At 41.5% G+C, this 12,851-nt stretch overlaps 1 long non-coding RNA gene across 1 annotated transcript; it reads right to left on the bottom strand.

The window, feature by feature from the left end:
* Window positions 1-1,869: 1,869 nt before the first annotated feature.
* LOC142590558 (uncharacterized) lies at window positions 1,870-11,835 on the bottom strand. The gene is made up of 5 exons (XR_012830181.1): window positions 11,348-11,835; window positions 10,515-10,603; window positions 7,577-7,762; window positions 5,606-5,767; window positions 1,870-1,975 (listed from the first exon to the last, which is right to left on the bottom strand). It is a non-coding gene; the product is annotated as an uncharacterized LOC142590558 (long non-coding RNA).
* Between the last annotated feature and the right edge of the window lie 1,016 nt (window positions 11,836-12,851).

Below are 12,851 nucleotides of genomic sequence, written 5' to 3'. Positions count from 1 at the left end.
GAGAAAGGAAAATATAACGGTGTATTACGAGGTAACATTACTTTGTAAGAGAGAGTGATCCACGCGTTGATCACGGCAGCAGTAATTCAGTGCGCATAACGAGAAAGGATATTTACATACCCTAAAATAAATTGTGGCGTTTAGGAGCTGGCATCCTCATTTCATGACCTCGTGCAGGACCAACCATTCAAATCTGTTGCGAGATTGCTTCAGCAAGGAGGTGGCAGCAAGTCTAAACTTTGAATTCTAGGGAAGCCGTCGAGTTCTATTTCTGCGGGAGGTCAAAGTACCCTACTTCTGCGCTGTATACATGTCTTTGAAAATCTGTCCATGAAAATCTGCTTTGGCACCGGCACCACTGCAGCACTCTCCAAGACGAGAGCACGAAAGTGTGATTAGGTTGAATAAAGACGGCGCGCAGCTCAAAATCAGGGGCATATTTGTCGCATCTCCATTCATTGTATTGCGCGAATACTTTTGGTGTCGCTCAAGGGGGAAGAAGAGGAACGGAAGTATTGCTAGCTACAGGCGGACCTCTCCTTGCAACTACGGCTTGCAAGTGTGCTGGGTGAACGGCGTTTACCAAGTACGGTGTCTGCAGCCCGTTTTGTTACATACAGGGAATGCTCACTGCGAGGACCGGTTTGAAATAGGCAAAGCAGGCCGAACGCTTTCCATCCCACGTGACCCCGCCGAGTCGCCTCCCGAAGCCCGAGCTCAATGCGACGTTTCACTCGTGTACTGTCACATCTTGCAGCACGACCTTGAGCCACGCTTTGCATGCATTTGAACTTTTATTGAGAAGTGGCAATTGTTCCGTATTTATAATCCTTCTAAACATGTCTGCTGTGAGATGGCAGATATTAAAAATAAAGAAGCACACAATTTTTCCGACCTCTGTCACTTGCGCGATTTGCGAAAGAATCATACAGTGGATAGTGCTGCACATACAACCAAAGCTCTGCCGCCACGAAGCCTTTACCTAATTAGTGCATCGTCAGGTTCAGATGTATGCGAACGGCGTGATCGGAGAAAAACCCGAATACTTTGAGTACTTCCGCACGCTCGGAATGCAGCCAGGAGCTTTGGGTTTCCAGCCTGTGATTATATACACTGTAAAAAAAATTTGCCTTACTTTACAGAAAATTTGCTGGTAATTTGTGACCGAACACTCTTCCGTAAATTAAGAACGGTCATTTCCGTAGAACGGACAACTGTAAAAAAGAGACCGTAATACAAGATACGAGTGCTTCTGTATCTAGAAAACGGAAGACTCTGTATTCTGAATCTGTACTATAACCGTTAAAGTACGGTGCTTCTCGTATTCAGAAAACGGAACACACTGTAAGCTGAATCTGTACTATAACCGTTAAAAAACAGGTGCTTGCCGTATTGAGAAAACGAAAGACTCCGTATGCTAAATCTGTACTATATCCGTTAAAGTACAGGTGCTTCCCGTATTTCATCTTGCAGAGCATATCCATTATTCGAAGAATGTGCCATCGGGGACAAAATTGCCCAGGACGTGCGAGAGTTGACCGAATTTTATTGGTGTGCTATTTGCTGGGATCAGCCGTGCCACCATCTGCGTTCGGAATGTGCATACGTGACCCACTGTTTTCAGCAGTCTTGAGCAGAAATGCAATTTGGTCAACGCTCGCACTTCCAGGGTACTTTTGTCCACGATAGTACATCTCCTTTAATGCAAATGTCATGAAGGCAGCTCATAGTCAAAGCAGCAGGTCACCATTGAGAAAATTGTCTTGCCAACACACTGACATGGCTGCAGAGATAAAACACTTTGCACTTTGTGATATGAATGCACTGCATAGCATATATGCAAAAAGGTGCAACATTTCAGTCCTCAAGTTCTTAGATCACAGAAGCAACTTTATTTTCTTCAATCACTCGTCTTGCACTTCTTCCTGGTGAAAGTTGTTCTTGACTCCAAACGCTTGCAAGGATAAACTTGCTGCTGTTAGGAGAAACAAATAGTATTCGTGAATATCCATCCTAAAGAAAGCGGCAAAAAAGTATAATCACAGAACACGACAAAGCAGTAACTTCTGTGTTAGAAAAACATGTAAGTAGATCAACATTGTTGGAACAAGGGATGTTGCTGTAGCCAACATTTCGACATAGGTGCTTGTCATTAGGGTAGCAAATGTTTTCCTTGGCTGTGTTGTTTTGGATTGTGCATATCTCACTGGCCCCTAGCCTCATTGGGGGAGAAGTAGGTGCATATAATAGGTCAAGAGAAGCCAAAGTGTTAAAATAAAGGAAGGAAGGGTGTGCTTAGCAGTGGTGATTGTGATGGAGCGGGTATGAGCAATGCTGTCAGTACTTGCCAAGAGTAGGGGTGACCAAAACAGAAAACGATGTACACATGTAAGCAGTCATTAATCCAGTAGACCCAATCTTCCCAGAAGACAAAATAGGTATCAAGATAAACAGTTTGCACTTTTGGAAAAGGAAAACGAAGAATTAAGGAAAATAAATTTTGTATCAAGATGCATCTGGTTAAGATCACTGCAAATGGTAAATGAAGGCACATTATGAATATATATTTTGTTGAAAGCCAATGAAGAAAAGATATATTAACCAAATATTAAAAAATAGGGACATTAAAATTAAACTGGGTATGACCATAAAACAGTAAAGAACAGCCTGTGGAAAAAAATGGGATGGATAATATAACCAGGTGCAAGATTGCAAAACGTCGAACGCTGTTTATATTCATGCTGCTGTAACGGCTTCAAGTTTCTGTCTTCCTGTGGAACCTTTGTCTTACTTGAACAAGGAAATGGGTCATTTTTTAAACAAGCCAGTTCAAATGCGGTTCAAAGCTTCAGCAGTGTTGTAATGAAAGAAAATATTATGGTCAGCTCTTCTGGGTGTGCTTTCGTTCACCAGTTATTTCCACCAGTGTAAGTTGAAAATTTAATGGTCTAAATGGACCTTAGTTCCTGGCAAACCATTAGCTGGTCTTTTTTTCAACACAGATGCCTGCACATTATATGTGTTGACAGGAGTGCTAGCGAACTACATTATACTTATTGCCACAACCAAAGTGAAACTTGGTAACAGTGATTGAACAAAAAAAACAGCATTCCACAATACTGATTCAAGTCATCTGGAAAAGTTGCTTAAGTTAACGTACACCCCCTACTCCACCAGACACAATTATTCACCACACTGACTCTTATGGTGTCAACCATGCTATTACAACACTAGGCATCAAATGAGGAGAATTAGGGGATAAGAGGGCACAATGCTTTTTGTTAGAACATCAAATGTGCTTTACATAAATGCTACATTCCAACTAACAAAGGAGCAACCGGTTTGTGAGATAGTGACCAATGCATACGAAAGCTAATGACATTCTGTGCAGCAAAATGTTGACGATGAGGTGTTATGCGCACAAGTGTACTCTTTGACACAAAATGACATCCTGCACTCAAACCTTGTGCCAAGATTAGAGTTTTAAAAACACCATAGTGGAAAGCAAAGAGTGCTAAATTTGTTGAAAATTACTAAAAATTATTCGATTATTCATTATCCTTACTGTTCGTTAAAGATTCACAGATTGTTCCCTATGGGTGCTGTAAACAGGCACCCTGCTTTTACAGTGGTAGCAACAATGATCTGTGGCACAGACAAGAATAAATGCTCATGAAGTTTATGCAAGAGTATATCCTACAAATTACACCCCATTTCACATTCCAATATGGTAGAAGAGGAAGACGAAAAAAACTACTTTCTGGCGGAGGATGCATACCGCAGAATAGAATAAACAAGTGTACCCTAACCATTGCTGCTGTCGATGCCTGTGCACTAACAGTTACATATAATATGGCAGTTACAATTGTTTTTCCACAAGCACTGCAAGCTGCGGCCAGTTTACCAGTACACAGCTGTAATAAATTTAGGGCAAGCTAAAGCTCTCTAATGGATTTATCTCATATGACACAAATGGAATGCAATATTCTGCAAATAAGTGAAGCGCGATGTGCCATCCCATACAATGAAACACCTTTGAAGAATCTGAATCACCACCTGCACTCTTAGGCAAAGTTACACCCTTTGGAGTGCCCCTTCTGCCACACAACAATAATCGTTATCTGCCTTGATGCGTTTCCTTTCTTGAAAACGCCACGCCCGCTACTTTGCTGTCGGGAATGCTATCATGCTGATAACGTGCATGCCGTTCGTTACTGAAAAGCACAGGGCTCGCAGCGTTAAAGAAAGGAAATGCATAAAGGCAGATGACAATTATCGTTGTGTGGAAGAAGGGGCACTTCAAAGGGTGTAACTCTGCCTAAGAGTGTGAGCCGTGACGAGGGAAAAGAGTGTGTTCTGTGTAAAGTAGTGCACCTGTATAACCTAAAGCTTTGGAGAATGCATTTAGTATGAGCTGGGAAGGTTCCTAATTTTAATTGCACACAGTGAAAACCTCCATGAAGTTTTGCAAAACGCAAACCCCCTACCTTTTTGTTGTTCAAACGTAATGACACGCAGGGCCATAACATGTACATTATGGGTTTCGTTCCCAAACAATCAAAGTGAATAGCACCACCCTAAGTGTTATGTGCCTTCTTGTTAGTGTCGAATGCTGCGATCGGCAGAGAAACTGATTTCTGGAGCAATATAAAGTATTAGGTACTGTGATCCCAGTTCTTTCACTGCTGTTTAAGCATTATCGGGTCCTAAAGTAAAAAAACGAGGAATAAATACATGCATATTTTACGTCACAACCCTCATAAGTATTTAGTAGTCTGGATTATAAAGGATTCCAGATTTACAATGCAGGACAGATTTTATTCCACTGAAAGAATGGCATCATGCCAATGATTCTGCATTTGGTGCTATATTTATTTGTATTTAGTTCAGTTGGAATGTGTGTGTATCGTCAGCGATATCGCTTGACATGTTTTATATTGACTGTTTCCTAAATTTAGGCAAATTCGTATTCGCAAATAACCTTGTATGACACCAAGAACTTGCTTAGCAGGAGTATTTCTAACATTTGCAAGATATGAGGCTCTTGAATGCATATCTAAGCCTGGGGTACACGCCGCCCCCTAATCTCATCAGCAAGTTTCTGGAACTCATCTACGAGGTTTCTTATGATGAATGTAAAGTTGCTTGAACGGGAGAAATAGGGAATTTATAACAGGTGAATTATGCAGCATAAGAATGATGTCAGCAAGAAGCAAGCATCAAGAACTATAACATGAAGACTATAAAATGCAAGAATTATTTGGGATGATTTAAAATTCTGGCATTGGAATGAAATGTCTTTCAATCTATATATAAACTCTGATTATTCACTCTACTACCACTACCTTCATTAGAAACATTCATAATCATTATCCTATCTATGCCACATCATCTTCGCTAATATTCAAGCCTTCATAAGCTGCTTTTTTTTACAGCTAATTCTCTGTGGGAAAGAGGTGTCCGTGTGAAGACCATATCATATACTTATTACCCGTTTTGTGATAAATGATAAGGGAAACACTTCACACCAAAAATGCATTGAGCTTGAGCAAGTTCTGCGTTTGATGCTGTTGATTCTTTTTTCCCTTTGCCATCATTGACCCACCTGGTTAGCTAAGTAGACAGAAAAGCTGCAGGAGAAAGGTGGGGGTGCCAAATCAGACTTGTGTCCCAGGGGACCTTTTCACGGTCACTGGAGGAACTGCCTGTGGCCTCGGCATCTTCCTTGAGGGCCATGGCCATGTCTAAGAAACCTTGTCTCCACAGGCTGCACATAGAAAGATAATTTGCTGAGCTAAGTCTTTTTCTTAAAAGAACCCATTTAAGTTGTATTCGTGGCTTTGCACCACAAAACTGACACATGACTGGCCACTCAAGACACTTTATGTGTATTCGCAGGCTTATTCCTTGGAAAAACACTTTTATGTAGCGCACAATGAGTAAGAGTAACAAAAAAGTGTATCAGGAGGCTTTCATATTGCTCTACAACTTTTCGTTGACACATTTCATTTAATTATTTGAGATATTTAATAACTAATTAAGAATTATGTAATTAGGCAGAATGCACAATATAATCAGAGTATCTCCAAGCGATGGCAAACATCACCTTCATTTTGCCTAGTTACATCGCATTTACATATTTCTAAATCTTGGTGCATGATAGTTAAGACACCCTCAAAAACAATATTAAAATTTTCATAATCATCTCTTGTGTGTTATTGGTGGCTATGGCTGCTTCAAAGTTATTCTTTCAGTATGGTACAAGCAGTTTTGAAGCGAAATTGTTTTGCATCGAGGGCATGTAATCTAGACAATCAAGCAAAAGGTCAAGTTGTGTTCACTATTCAGATGTTCAACTAAGAAGCTGCAGGAAAAGGAAACAGGACACAACACCTAATCAACAATGCAAAATTTGAAAATTTAAACTGAACAAGAAACCAGTTTTTGAAAACACAGAAAAAAAGCCAGAAGCTTACATCGAATACACCCTTGCTATGTACTCCAAGTGAAGTTGTTACCGCAATGCTTGGGCACCATATGAACGTAACAATCAACAACTTCGAGCAGAATATTAACACCACTAAATGAACTGGCCTTTGAAGATTCTTGATCTGAAATCCTCAACGACTTGTTCTGGCATTTAATCTGTCAAGCTCAATCTGTATTCTCAAAAGCTGGCTCTCGGCCATAATTTCTCTAAACGCAACATCAGCTTAAATCTCAAGATAGGGTTGACCTCTAAATAAAGTGGATAATGCATGGCAAACATCATGAACTCTCTTACATGTTAACCAGAGGGTTCACTCATGCAGCCATGAAATTGTGATGCAGACACGATATATTGAAGCTGGTTTTGTGTAGTGTTTCATGCTTCCAAGGCTTCTTCAGTTGTGAAAGCTGTCTCCATTAGCTAAATAAGCGATGAGAATAAAAAAAGTACTTCAACATGCTCACAATATGTTGGCCATTTGCAAGTAAACAGCAGCCTTTTTGGGCGCCCAGGTTGCCTGGTGCAAATCTACTATGCCACAGTACTTGCGTTACCCAGTACCAGCCACTTTAAAATGCAATGTGTTCAGAGCCCTTTCCCTCTGTTTGTCTGCTTTGGAAACAGTTTAACATGTGTTCAGTAGGCGTCGAGAAAGGGGACAGAAAACACTGTGCACCACTGATTTCTAACATGTTTCGCTGGATGCAGCACACCGCACCGGATGCAGGTGAAGCCAGTGGAAATGCGATGTCATGCAGTCGCTTGTCCTGGAAGCAGGGCATATGGTGGACTAACTAGTGCGTGCGATCAGATAATATTGCTGCCGAAAAACTTTTCTTTGTGGTTTTTCACATTTTAGGAGGTCTCTACATGTCTGGTAAGCACTTTTATGACAATCTGAACCCGTATACGATAGTGTTCTCTTACATTAAGTTTTTTTCTGATTTACCAGTGTTTCCATTGCAAGCCACTTATGTTAGCGACACTGTAGACACTACAATGGAAAAATTCTGGACACCTCGAAACACTGCTTGGGTAGGTTATGGCACATCAGGCAGGCATGTTAGGGGAAGAAATGCCACACACCCGTGCAACAAAGTGCTGCCGCAAAGTTGTGAAGCACCAACTTCCGGGACAAGGCCAGCTTCAGTCGAGGGCGCTAGATGTGCTGTTCATCCCCTGTAGTAGAGATCAGTGGCGTGTACCCTTTTATACTGGCTGTCTTTTCTGGTCGGAACCTTGGCAACAGCTTCCACCATACTTTTTTTTAACCTGCAACATGTGCAGAGAAAGTCACATCACTGTGCGTTGATTGTCTGGCTTTATTGTGCTACACATTCTATCAAATCATTAAAAAATACAGTTCACACATTTTTACTACTGTATATAGACAGTCTAGTTGTTATACACGCGAAACATTACCATTCCTCTGACAGAATGCAACAATAGAAGCGTACACTGTAAAGCTACACTAAAATTTAAATTGATGTGACACCGTATGAGCATACAGTATGCTTACTGTATGCTCTAGCCCTGTGTCAAGTAAAAGTTAATTGTCAATCATTTATGGTGTATTTCTACTTATTCTGGGTCATCAAATTGTACAATCAATGTTCCATGTTTACACATTGTTGGCTTTTGATTGCCTATGTGATCCGTTTCCTACTTACGCATGCAGTAATCCCACTGTAATAAGGAAAAAGAGAATAGGAAATGCCGTGATAATCTTCCACATTTGATGAGGGCAGGAGCAATGGCCAATAGCATGTGGTTGAAGCTACGTAAATACTCAGTTTTCACACAGCTTAATTATTCAGCAAGTAATAAAGAGCTATCCTGTGCACCTCTGCATGACCAATAAAATCTGACTTGACACTGCACTAAGGCTGCCGCTTGGTACTGTTCGGCAGTTCAGCTTTGGTTTTCTGATATACAGAACTGTTTAGGTACCAGTAGTTTACTTTGCGATAAAATGGAGCTTGGAGCACTAATCAGTCATTTGCACATAAATAATGCGACAGCAAATATAACACAAGGATAGGAATATGGGTCTCTTGGAAAAAGTACATACACATTATGATTATAATGTGATGTGATGCCACAATGAAACAGAAAGCAACGCATAGAAGTGGACGGCGCTTCCATGCCACCAAGGTTATTGGACAGACAGTACTTCAGAAGTGCCCGCAACACAATGTGTTGGCGGGCTAGTTGGTGTGAATACATAAATACTTTGTTAAGCGCAAAACAATGGACACAAGAAAGACGACCAGCACAAGGCGGTACACTCAACTGACATCACTTTATTGCGTCGCTCCTTTATAAATAGTAGAATCTAGAAGAACATGCGCAGTGAGCACCATGTGCAGAGAACACCAACAACCAATCACAAGAGTGTACTCATGCGACGGGATCCACAAAACCATATTGGGCACTGCACAAGGTTAAAGAAGGCACACTAATGCACTGTGACCCCAATGACTGTATGAAGAAAGCTTCCGATAACTCTCGGGCGGTGGTATCACAGCACTTTTTCAAAATCGAAGTATCACGAAACATGGCTTTGCACTTCCATATTTTACAATGTTGAGCCAAATGGGAACCTGTGCCTGTTGGTATGGATCGCTTAGGTTCGCAATGTTTCGTGATGCTATGATTTTGAAAAAGAGCCGTGATACCTCCGCCAGAGAGTTATCGGAAGTTTTCTTCATACAGTCATTGGGGTCACAGTGCATTAGTGTGCTTTCTTTAACCTCGTACAGTGCTCAATATGTTTTTTTTTGGATTCTGTCGCATGAGTGTGCTTTTTTGATCAGATGTTGGTGGTTGCTGCACATGGGTGTTCACAGCGCATGTTCTTCTAGATTCTGCTGTCTACAAAGGAGGGACGCAATAAAGTGATGTCAGTTGAGAGTAGCACCTTGTTCTGTCGTCTTTCTTGTGTCCGTTGTTTTGAGCTAAAAAAGCAATGATGTATTCCTTGTGTGTGTTTGAAGACAGCTCCACACGCAGTAGCGTATCCAGTATTGCTGCCCAGTGGTTTAGCTCGCCGCAGTTTGAAGTGCCACAAAACATAAGGAGAGAAACCTGCATTATAGTCTTGTTGCAAACAAGAATATAACGTGAAGTGCATTCTGAGGCCAGAAACTATAAAAAAAAAATTGCATGATGCACTGCTGTGCAGGGTTTTATAGCAAAGTCAAATACATTTAGTGTAAATATCACACTATGATGGTGCACAATGGTGGTAATCTGTAATAATATAAAAGGTGCCTTAATGTTACAACAAAAGCTGACATTACTTAATGTCAGCCCTGTAAAATTTAGCATGCAGGGGCACCGCTTGGTTAAACAATAGTGATGTATTGTCTATGCACACAAGTATTACCCACGCATTTATGCCATTGTCTAAATGGCATAAATGAATGGGTAATACTTGTATACATAGATATTACATCTCTATTGTTTAACCAAGTGGGTAAACTATGTCTGCCTGACACAAGATTAGAATTAAACCATAAATTATATATATTCACCCTAACAGTAACACCTCATTTGAACTTCACAGTAAGTAGACGCCTGTTGATGCCAGCCTCCCCCAATGCTAAACTGTGCTGCATGCTCTACAGAGAAATTATAGTGGTATCACTCAACTCTGAAGCAATTCAGGACTGCAGCACTGTAGAAGACATCTACAAATGTCCCATTTCATGTATAACAGCCTGAATTGCTTGCACATCTTACCAAGTGCAAATTAAAATTTCTTCTTGTTTAGCATTTTTGCCTGCTAGACCACAATCCAATGTCATCAATATATTAACATATTACCTCAAAGAACCTAATTTGGCTTATAGATTAACACCTTTGCATACTGCCACAGCTGCACTCTGTCATATGCGTTGCAATCATAAAGGAGTGCTGGTCCACCAGCACTCCAATGTCACTAACAGTGATCACCTACACAGCTAAGTAAACGGTCATGATTCAGGTGGCAAATAGCTAAGAGAAAAAAAACTCCACTCACTTTGAGAGCTACAATACTGCAATAACTTGAGAGATGGACCCATTGCAGGCAGCAGACCTCTTCTCAGCTCCAGCACAACACCAACTTGCCTTTCAGTAAAAGAAAAGGATTGATTAGTAATAATGATAAGTTACCTTGTTTTTGCTGAGTATCAATACAATCTGACTTTCATGCATATCCACTCTCCGGTTTAGTAACACAACTGAATTATTCGTCAAATAAAAGAGTCTATGATGATACCATTCGCCTCTCTTGTAGGTCCAAATTTTTTCGCACTGATACCCCGTTTACTGCTTGCTTACTGACACGAATGCCTTGACTGCCCAGACATCATTCGAAGGAACACGTCTTGCTGCACCGCAAAAAGTTGCACCAAGGAAACACAGCAGAGCAAAGAACTTTTTTTTCTGGTCACAATTAAAACGTGCACCCAAGCAAGAAAGTAACGATCACAGGTAGTGAGCGACTGCTATTGCCTCGAACATTTATTTCCGTATTTTAACAGAAGTTCTTGTATCGGATACAGTATGCTCTCAAGCCAATACAAGCGTCAATACAAGAGCTCAACTGAACGCAGTTTTATTCTACGTTTTTAACGCGAGTGAACAAAAGGTTAGAAGTACCTCACGGAAATTGCGATCGAGCCAATCGCGCTACGACTGGAATCGATCTGAAAAGATAGGGTGATCCCTTTCCCCATTCATGCGTCATTTTTGCCCTAAGACGCTGCATAGTGGTCTTTTGAAACAATATTTCTGTTCGCGACACCGGCTTACCACACATCATTTTAACACCTACGTTATGCAAACAAAATAAGATTAAAATGGGCTTACCTCATGAGCAAGTTACGAGCGCGCGTAGACTGTTGAACACCCGTTGAGAGCAAGCAGGCTATCCGTGTCCAAGCGCATACGTGCACCCAAACACAGGACAACTTCTTCGATGCCGCAGCGTGCAGAGTTTTGTACACGAAGTGAAAGACATCCAGCGCAAATATCTCCGCGCGATGACGGCAAATTAAGAGCGCACAAGCGTACACGACACAGCGACAAATTCGGAACTTTGCCAATTCGAACATGCCGAGACCCAAGCAGCGTAACCATCCATCGTTTCTGTTCTTCGCTCCCGATGCGTCAATCTCTCTTCCTTGGGGTCTTGCTCCACTCTTGAGTACAAATCAAGAGATATTTACGGCGAATTAACAACACTTACAACACGACTCGAAAAATACCGGCTGACTACACATGTGCAGCTCCGTCCGCCACTCCAACGGACGCGCAGCGCGTGCTGCCCCCTGGTGCCGCACTCTGAGCGCGGAGAACCGAACAGAATCGGTTTCGTTTTCGCATTTGTGCTCTAGTTACTCGAACTGCAATATATTTGCTTGACAATTAATTGAATTCTAAAAGAGGAGAACGCTTTCTCTCCCACAAGTTAGTGCGTTTTATACAAAGGGAGAGAGAATTCAAAAAGCTGAAAGGCAGGGAGGTCAACCAAAGCATTCGCTACTGGCGATAGCAAACCCCTGTGCTACAATAAAGTGCAAAGCAGTGCACTGCGATGCGTCCATAAGCTCTAGTACAGTGATAATTTGGGCTGGTTGGTGCATGTAATGAACGGGTAAATAATGAGTTGTGTCATAACATTACCCATGCATAAAGCACATGGAACTAATGGTGTTGCATTCTAGGTCAAAAAGAAATAAAGCTTGAATCGTTACATCTCGACACTGGGCATTCTGTCTTTCCGTATTATTTTTTTTTTCTTTTTGACAGTATACACAGTACTAGCACGGTAATAGGTCCTTCATCTTCAGTCACCTTCCAGTAGTTCACACATGTCGGTGCATGTTCGCGTTCTTTATTCTACCGTACAAGAACGAGCGCGCTTACCGGTCTTGTTTCAAGATGAAGCGCCAAATGTTTGCGATTACATCTTATCGCAAGAATTAGCACATGAACAGTGAAGATTATGCGTAATCGATTTGTCTCAATGAATGGGCAGTTATTGTCAGAGACGAGATATTTGGTAAATATCATGGGAATGAGTTCAACCAACTACATTGCAGTTCAGCAGTGCCCTTTGACATTTGGTTTAATTGCTTGCCGCATTCGAAAATTTCCTCCGACCGTTGTACTTGGATCTATAGGCCGCCAGTCCCCTTCGAGACCATTTATTGCCAAATGTAAACGCAGTTACGGTCATTATACCACTCCCTGCGTTTCGGCACTGATTTAGAGTGCGCACAATTTTTGGCGTATATGGCGTAAATGCTGGCGTAAATGCACCAGCACCTAAGTGCCGCAAGCTTGTTTACGTATGCACGTATGTCCCCGG

This window comes from Dermacentor variabilis, chromosome 8 (assembly GCF_050947875.1).
Source record: "Dermacentor variabilis isolate Ectoservices chromosome 8, ASM5094787v1, whole genome shotgun sequence".
Taxonomy (NCBI): domain Eukaryota; kingdom Metazoa; phylum Arthropoda; class Arachnida; order Ixodida; family Ixodidae; genus Dermacentor; species Dermacentor variabilis.
This window is presented reverse-complemented; position numbering and strand designations above follow the sequence as displayed.